The 6291-nt window shown below is 39.2% G+C and overlaps 1 protein-coding gene across 1 annotated transcript in view; it reads right to left on the reverse strand.

Annotated features, from left to right (window-relative positions):
* LOC139407196 (phosphoglucomutase 3) overlaps nucleotides 1–6291 on the reverse strand; it is a 44963-nt gene that overhangs the window by 38296 nt on the left and 376 nt on the right. The gene's annotated exons all lie outside the window — the stretch shown is intronic.

Genomic DNA, 6291 nt, shown 5'->3' on the forward strand with positions numbered 1-6291 from the left:
CCTTGTACAGAATGTCCTTTTAATAGAGTTGTGATAACATACTATGTCGTGGAGTAACAATATATTATCCTTGTCTGCAAAAGCCAACTTTGACCTGGGGGCATGCTTTGTAGACCATTCAAAAGCGTTCCGATACCTTGTCCCCAAGAAAAAACCCACGTGTTATGATAGCTTATAGGCAGTAGTAGGCAAATGAAGGGCCAAAGTTCCAATATTAAGATTTTGGAATAACATTTCTAGGGTCTATTTGTTGGTAATTGGAAATACGCCTCTTTCGAATTTCGTCCCCTGTTCCTAAACACATCCATCCTATAGTGTAGGTTTTGAAGATTCATAATCTCTGTTTGTAGTCATCAAAAGAAGATTGAGGAACGGTTGGGGGACCCAAGAAGTACAAGCCCCCACACCATTCTCTAACCTCTGAAATGTTGTCTTTGATGTGTGCATTTCAAAGTACCCCTTAACATCTATTCCCTGTCTCTCTGGTAGAGTAGTGGTGATGGTATTCGCTCCCCAAACCAGAGTTTGAGAGTTCAAATCTGAGGAGAGCATTTTTTAGAGAGCCATTTTTGATTCTGCCTTTTGTTGGCATGAAAGAACTAACTTGAGGTTTGTTGGGGGGTAGGGGTAGTTCCCATCAAATAGAAAGACTGAAGTGACACCTTGTACAGAATGTCCTTTTAATAGAGTTGTGATAACATACTATGTCGTGGAGTAACAATATATTATCCTTGTCTGCAAAAGCCAACTTTGACCTGGGGGCATGCTTTGTAGACCATTCAAAAGCGTTCCGATACCTTGTCCCCAAGAAAAAACCCACGTGTTATGATAGCTTATAGGCAGTAGTAGGCAAATGAAGGGCCAAAGTTCCAATATTAAGATTTTGGAATAACATTTCTAGGGTCTATTTGTTGGTAATTGGAAATACGCCTCTTTCGAATTTCGTCCCCTGTTCCTAAACACATCCATCCTATAGTGTAGGTTTTGAAGATTCATAATCTCTGTTTGTAGTCATCAAAAGAAGATTGAGGAACGGTTGGGGGACCCAAGAAGTACAAGCCCCCACACCATTCTCTAACCTCTGAAATGTTGTCTTTGATGTGTGCATTTCAAAGTACCCCTTAACATCTATTCCCTGTCTCTCTGGTAGAGTAGTGGTGATGGTATTCGCTCCCCAAACCAGAGTTTGAGAGTTCAAATCTGAGGAGAGCATTTTTTAGAGAGCCATTTTTGATTCTGCCTTTTGTTGGCATGAAAGAACTAACTTGAGGTTTGTTGGGGGGTAGGGGTAGTTCCCATCAAATAGAAAGACTGAAGTGACACCTTGTACAGAATGTCCTTTTAATAGAGTTGTGATAACATACTATGTCGTGGAGTAACAATATATTATCCTTGTCTGCAAAAGCCAACTTTGACCTGGGGGCATGCTTTGTAGACCATTCAAAAGCGTTCCGATACCTTGTCCCCAAGAAAAAACCCACGTGTTATGATAGCTTATAGGCAGTAGTAGGCAAATGAAGGGCCAAAGTTCCAATATTAAGATTTTGGAATAACATTTCTAGGGTCTATTTGTTGGTAATTGGAAATACGCCTCTTTCGAATTTCGTCCCCTGTTCCTAAACACATCCATCCTATAGTGTAGGTTTTGAAGATTCATAATCTCTGTTTGTAGTCATCAAAAGAAGATTGAGGAACGGTTGGGGGACCCAAGAAGTACAAGCCCCCACACCATTCTCTAACCTCTGAAATGTTGTCTTTGATGTGTGCATTTCAAAGTACCCCTTAACATCTATTCCCTGTCTCTCTGGTAGAGTAGTGGTGATGGTATTCGCTCCCCAAACCAGAGTTTGAGAGTTCAAATCTGAGGAGAGCATTTTTTAGAGAGCCATTTTTGATTCTGCCTTTTGTTGGCATGAAAGAACTAACTTGAGGTTTGTTGGGGGGTAGGGGTAGTTCCCATCAAATAGAAAGACTGAAGTGACACCTTGTACAGAATGTCCTTTTAATAGAGTTGTGATAACATACTATGTCGTGGAGTAACAATATATTATCCTTGTCTGCAAAAGCCAACTTTGACCTGGGGGCATGCTTTGTAGACCATTCAAAAGCGTTCCGATACCTTGTCCCCAAGAAAAAACCCACGTGTTATGATAGCTTATAGGCAGTAGTAGGCAAATGAAGGGCCAAAGTTCCAATATTAAGATTTTGGAATAACATTTCTAGGGTCTATTTGTTGGTAATTGGAAATACGCCTCTTTCGAATTTCGTCCCCTGTTCCTAAACACATCCATCCTATAGTGTAGGTTTTGAAGATTCATAATCTCTGTTTGTAGTCATCAAAAGAAGATTGAGGAACGGTTGGGGGACCCAAGAAGTACAAGCCCCCACACCATTCTCTAACCTCTGAAATGTTGTCTTTGATGTGTGCATTTCAAAGTACCCCTTAACATCTATTCCCTGTCTCTCTGGTAGAGTAGTGGTGATGGTATTCGCTCCCCAAACCAGAGTTTGAGAGTTCAAATCTGAGGAGAGCATTTTTTAGAGAGCCATTTTTGATTCTGCCTTTTGTTGGCATGAAAGAACTAACTTGAGGTTTGTTGGGGGGTAGGGGTAGTTCCCATCAAATAGAAAGACTGAAGTGACACCTTGTACAGAATGTCCTTTTAATAGAGTTGTGATAACATACTATGTCGTGGAGTAACAATATATTATCCTTGTCTGCAAAAGCCAACTTTGACCTGGGGGCATGCTTTGTAGACCATTCAAAAGCGTTCCGATACCTTGTCCCCAAGAAAAAACCCACGTGTTATGATAGCTTATAGGCAGTAGTAGGCAAATGAAGGGCCAAAGTTCCAATATTAAGATTTTGGAATAACATTTCTAGGGTCTATTTGTTGGTAATTGGAAATACGCCTCTTTCGAATTTCGTCCCCTGTTCCTAAACACATCCATCCTATAGTGTAGGTTTTGAAGATTCATAATCTCTGTTTGTAGTCATCAAAAGAAGATTGAGGAACGGTTGGGGGACCCAAGAAGTACAAGCCCCCACACCATTCTCTAACCTCTGAAATGTTGTCTTTGATGTGTGCATTTCAAAGTACCCCTTAACATCTATTCCCTGTCTCTCTGGTAGAGTAGTGGTGATGGTATTCGCTCCCCAAACCAGAGTTTGAGAGTTCAAATCTGAGGAGAGCATTTTTTAGAGAGCCATTTTTGATTCTGCCTTTTGTTGGCATGAAAGAACTAACTTGAGGTTTGTTGGGGGGTAGGGGTAGTTCCCATCAAATAGAAAGACTGAAGTGACACCTTGTACAGAATGTCCTTTTAATAGAGTTGTGATAACATACTATGTCGTGGAGTAACAATATATTATCCTTGTCTGCAAAAGCCAACTTTGACCTGGGGGCATGCTTTGTAGACCATTCAAAAGCGTTCCGATACCTTGTCCCCAAGAAAAAACCCACGTGTTATGATAGCTTATAGGCAGTAGTAGGCAAATGAAGGGCCAAAGTTCCAATATTAAGATTTTGGAATAACATTTCTAGGGTCTATTTGTTGGTAATTGGAAATACGCCTCTTTCGAATTTCGTCCCCTGTTCCTAAACACATCCATCCTATAGTGTAGGTTTTGAAGATTCATAATCTCTGTTTGTAGTCATCAAAAGAAGATTGAGGAACGGTTGGGGGACCCAAGAAGTACAAGCCCCCACACCATTCTCTAACCTCTGAAATGTTGTCTTTGATGTGTGCATTTTGAAGTACCCCTTAACATCGAGTGTCTGTCTCTCTGGTAGAGTAGTGGTTATGGCGTTTGCTTCCCAAACCAGACTTTGAGAGTTCAAATCTGAGGAGAGCATTTTTTAGAGAGCCATTTTTGATGTTGCCTTTTGTTGTCATGAAAGAGCTAACTTGAGGTATGTACCCCCTAGTTCAAATCCCAGAGAAACAGTTAATGTAGCAACTTCTTTCTTGTTGCCTTTGTGGGTCTGAAAGAGCAAACCAGAGGTATGTAGGGGAAAAGGGGCTAGGTTCCCATCAAAAAGCAAGAATGAAGTGACACCTTGTTTCAAATGTCATTTCAGTAGAGTTGTGATAACATACTATGCTGTGGAGTAACAATACAAACATACTCTGTAAAAGCCAACTTTTACCTGGGGCCATTCTTTGTAGACCATTCAAAAGTGTTCCTAGTCTTGGTCCGCCTGAAGAAAGCCACATGTTAAGATAGTTTAAAAATAGTTGTAGATATGGTGGTGAATTCCCAAAGGAGAGGTTGTGAGTTAAATTCATTTCAAGAGCATGCCAACTTGCTTTTGTTGCCTTGACAGAACAATGTTGAGGTGGGTTTCCGGAAGGACATAGACATTAAGGGAAATTGGATAATAAAATGTTAGGGTACAGCAACTGGTGTTGAGAAGGAGTGCTGATCTACAAACAAACCCACCGCTGTCCATATAAAGTTATTCCAGAGACAACTGATTCAGAATGATCTAGGCAAAGCTGATCGTAGAAAAGTGCTCCTCTGTACGCATTTATGAAATGTCTCAGGCTAAGAATGCTGAACTGGAATCAGTACCCCCCACACCCCCGTCAAAGTAATGTTATTCATTCTACTCACAAATGCTAAACAGATCCTAGTTCAGCACTCCTACTTCAAGCCACCAAGTGAATGTTGGGTATTGGGTGCTAAACTTCTTGAACAGTGGTTGAAAAAGTACCCAATTGTCATTCTTGAGTAAAAGTAAAGATATGTTAATAGAAAATGTCTCAAGTAAAAGTGAACCAGTAAAATACTAAGGAAACCTCATTGCTAAAAGATACTTAAGTGTCAGTGGTAAAAGTATAAATTATTTGACCTTCCATATATTAAGCAAACCAGACAGCACAATTCTCTTGTATTTTTAATTATGAAATAGCCATGGGAACACTCAGACATAATTTACAAACGAAGCATGTGTTTAGTGAGTCCGCTAGATCAGAGGCAGTAGGGATGTTCTCTTGATAAGTGTGTGAATTGGACCATTTTCCTGTCCGGTTTAGCATTCAAATGCATAAAGTACTTTTGGGTGCCAGGGAAACTGTATGGAGTAAAAAATATATGAATTTGTTTAAAAATGTGGCAAAGTAAAATTGAATGTTGTAAAGAAACAGAGTGTAAAAGTACAGATACAAAAAAAACAGATATTAACAAAATGTAGTGGAGTAGTTTAAATACATTTTTGTTAAGTAATTTACACCACTGGACTTGAAAGGAACACCGGTACCCCATGTATATAGCCTTGCTATTTTTTATTTTACTGCTGATCTTTAATTATTTGTTACTTTTATTTCTTATTTAACACATTTTTATTACAACTACATTGTTGGTTAAGGGCTTCATTTCAGCATTTCACTGTAAGGTAGTCAGTCACATGTAGTATTCGGCGCATGTGACAAATACAATTTGATTTGTTACACATGAAAAACATGTTGTGAACCAGGTGTGACATTATTGAAGCTGTGCTGACACCTAGTGGACATCAAGAAGACCTACACTACACACACATATATATATATATATATATATATATATACACACACACTTTAACCTTAACACAGATGGGATGCTTTACATAAGTTGCTATTTTTTATTAGACACTAATATATATGTCCAATAAACAGACGTTCAAAAGTCGGAATGTAAAGCAAAAACGACTGGAAAGTTATTCAAAAGCAAGTGTAGTGAATCAAGCATCTTGGGATTACCTGAAATAGGTCAAAGTATATATTTGACATGTTCTAATTTATTTTATCTATATTTAACTAGGCAAGATGAACTCAAAAACATCGACATAGACACAAGTTACCTGCTATATTTGGGGGAAAGGATTAACACAGAACTTGGCAAAATACAATGCATGCTTCTGTAGTACGAGTAGGTATATACAGTATCATCGGTAACAATTGTGTACAAGCCACCTAGCTAATAAAATACTGGGGCTTGCGGTCATTAGTTACATTTCAACCACAGCGATTCCCCAATTGAGGCGCATCAGAGTTCACCCGCAAATGCAGGAACACCGGAAATAATAACTAAACCAATGAATGAGAAATGGTGGAGGCTACTAGAACGAAGAGACATTTTTTCCGAATAAACGTGGTGAGTGAAAAACGTAATTACATAGCTCACTCCCTACCCGGTATCTCATTTTACTGTTATACGACTCTGTATGCGTTGCTTGTTGGCAACCTTGTTATTTACGAAGTTTTTGGAACGGATTCCTGTTGGAACGTTCCACAAATTATACCCAC

This window comes from Oncorhynchus clarkii, chromosome 4 (genome assembly GCF_045791955.1).
Source record: "Oncorhynchus clarkii lewisi isolate Uvic-CL-2024 chromosome 4, UVic_Ocla_1.0, whole genome shotgun sequence".
In the NCBI taxonomy this organism is placed as follows: domain Eukaryota; kingdom Metazoa; phylum Chordata; class Actinopteri; order Salmoniformes; family Salmonidae; genus Oncorhynchus; species Oncorhynchus clarkii.